Source organism: Cyprinodon variegatus, unplaced genomic scaffold (genome assembly GCF_000732505.1).
Source record: "Cyprinodon variegatus isolate N-32 unplaced genomic scaffold, C_variegatus-1.0 Scaffold2439, whole genome shotgun sequence".
NCBI classification, from domain to species: Eukaryota; Metazoa; Chordata; class Actinopteri; order Cyprinodontiformes; family Cyprinodontidae; genus Cyprinodon; species Cyprinodon variegatus.
The window spans coordinates 24,504-27,463 of record NW_015152892.1 but is presented as its reverse complement, the minus strand read 5'-3'; positions in this window follow the sequence as shown (position 1 = coordinate 27,463).

The following is a 2,960-nucleotide window of genomic DNA, read 5'->3' as shown; positions in this document are numbered from 1 at the left end:
TAATAAGCGTGATTTAAAGGTGAAATGCTTACCTGTATATGACAATCAAAAAAAGAAAGAAACATATACTTACCTGTGAAATGGAAAAGAGAATGTGAAATGCTTACCTGTATATGACAATCAAAAAAAAGAAAGAAACATATACTTACCTGTGAAATGGAAAAGAGAATGTGAAATGCTTACCTGTATATAACAACCAAAAAAAAGAAAAAAAAGCGTAATCATCTTCTTTTTAAATTCCAGTAAGGGGGATGTGGTGTTAACCAGTGTTTATGTGATAAGACCTGCCACATGTTATACCAAATGTGACCACTAGGGGGAACCTTACTCCCTTGATATGTAAGGCAGAGCATTGTATGAGAACGGCAGTTATTCAATACAGTTGAACAGAAACGTACGCCAGTTGTCCCGTGTTTTCTTTCAACGTTTGTTTTAATCACACAACACCTCCCAGGCCAGCCGAGAAAGGTAGTCACTCCAGCATGTTCTGGGTTTCCCCCAGCCCCTCCCCACTGTGGCACATGCCTGGAACACCTCACTAGGGAGGCATCCTAATCAGATGCCAGAGCCAACTCAACTAGCTCCTCTCGATGTGGAGGACCAGCGGCTATACTCAGAGTCCTCCCCGGATGACCGAATGGTAAAATTCTTCCTTCTACACCCTATCTCTAAGGGGGAGCCTAGAAATACTACTGAGAAAACTAATTTCAGCCGCTTTTATCCGGGATCTCGTTCTTTCGGTCATGACCAAAGCTGAAGCTCTGAAACCAAAGATGAGCTCTGAAACCAAAGCTCATCACCATGCATGGTCATGACCCATTGGTGATGTAACACAATCTGCCTATCGATCTCCCGTTCCATCTTCCCCTCATTCGTGAACAAGACCCCAAGATACTTAAACACCTCCACTAGGGGCAGCACATCCTCCCCAACCCGGAGAAGGCACTCTACCCTTTTCTGGCTCAAGACCATGGTCTCAGATTTGGAGGCACTGATCCTCATCCCGGCCGCTTCATTTAGCTGCAAACTGCTCCAGTGAGAGCTGTAGATCACGCCCTGATAAAGCTAAAGGGTAACCTTGGTGGAGTCCAACCCTCACCAGAACCGAGTCCCACTTACTGCCGTCAATGCAGACCAGGCTCTGACACTGGTCGTACAGACACCCAACAGCCCTTATTAAAAGGCCTGATACTCCATACTCCCAGAGTACCCTCCACAGGGTCCCCCAGGGACACGGTCGAATGCCTTCTTCAGATCCACAGAACACATGTAGACTGGCTGAGAAAACTCCCATACCATCCAGAATCCTGCTGAGGGTGTAGAGGTTATCCAGTGTCCTACAGCCAGGGTGTAAACCACACTGCTCCTCCTGAATCCGAGATTTAACTATCTGATGGACCATCTTTTCCAGAACCCCGGAATAGACCATACCAGGGAGGCTTAAGAGTGTGATTCCTCTGTAGTTGGAACACACCGTCCAGTCCCCTTTTTTAAATAGAGGGACCACCACCCCAGTCTGCTATCCAGGGGAACTGGCCCTGATGTCTACGCAATGTTGCAGAGCCGCATTAACCAACACAGCCCCACAACATCCAGAGCCTTAAAGTACTCAGGGCGAATCTTATCCACTCCTGGGGCCTTGCCAAAGAGATGCTTTTTAAACATCTCAGTGACTTCAGCACCAGAGATGGGAGAACCTGAGCCGGAGCTCCCAGGCTCTACTTCCTCAATAGAAGACATGTTGGTGTGATTAATGAGGTCTTCAAAGTACTCCACCCACCGACATACGACGTCCCAAGTCGAGGTCAGCAGCACACCACCACAAATATAAATAGTGTTGGTACAGCACTGCTTCACCCTCCTGAGACATCAGATTGTGGACCAGATTTGCTTGCCGGTATACATCAGCTGCTTCTGGAGTCCCACAGGTCAATAAAGCCCGATAGGACTCCTTCTTCAGCTTGACAGCTTCACTCCCTCGGAATGTGATTAAAGCTCTGCCGGAGATGGGAGTGAAAGCTCCTTCTCATGGGGGACTCTACCAGACATTCCCAGCAAACCCTCATGATACATTTGGGCCTACCAGGTTTGACTGGCATCCTCCCCCACCATCGGAGCCAACTCACCACCAGGTAGTGGTCGGTGGAGAGCACCGCCCCTTTCTTCACCTGAGTGTCTAAGACATGCCGCAGAAGGTCAGATGAAACACCAACAAAGTCCATTATTGAACTACGGCCTAGGGTGTCCTGGTGCCAAGAGCACATATGGACACCCTTAAGGCTGATTTATACTTTGAAACTAGGTCCTCTGCGTAGGTGTTGAAGTGAACGCAAAGTCATCCCAGCTCCCTCTGCAGACACTCTGCTGCACCTCTCCCAAACAGGAGACTGGCTTGTTTTGTTGTTATGACCACAATTGTCGAAAACAGCTTGTGAAGTTGGACTAGCTAGTGAGGTGCTAGTGAATGCTGGGACCCTTTTCCACCTGAATCCCTGCTCTTTTTCACCCCTATGTTCCTCTGTTGTCGGGCAAACTTGTCCCCACTTCCTCACTGCCAGCTGTATCTGAACCCACAGTGTATAGCACAGACCACACTCAAAATTGAGCATAAATTAGTCTGTTATGGACAATCCATGATGAGCAGAGAAGTCCAACAACAGAACACCACTCAAGTTCAGGTCAGGTGGGTCATTCCTTTCAACCATTCCTTCCCAGGTCTCACTGTCATTGTCCACGTGAGTGTTGAAGTTCCCCAGAACAAGAGAGTCCCCAGAAGGGGCACTCTCCAGTACCCCCCCTAAAGACTGAAAAAAGGGTGGGTAATCTGAATTGCTGTTTGGCGCACAAGCGCAAACAACAATCAGAACCCATCCCCTCACACCTATGAGGAGGTAGTCCGCCCTCTCGTTCACCAGGGTGAACCCCAAAATACAGGCACCAAGATAAGGGTCAACCAGTAT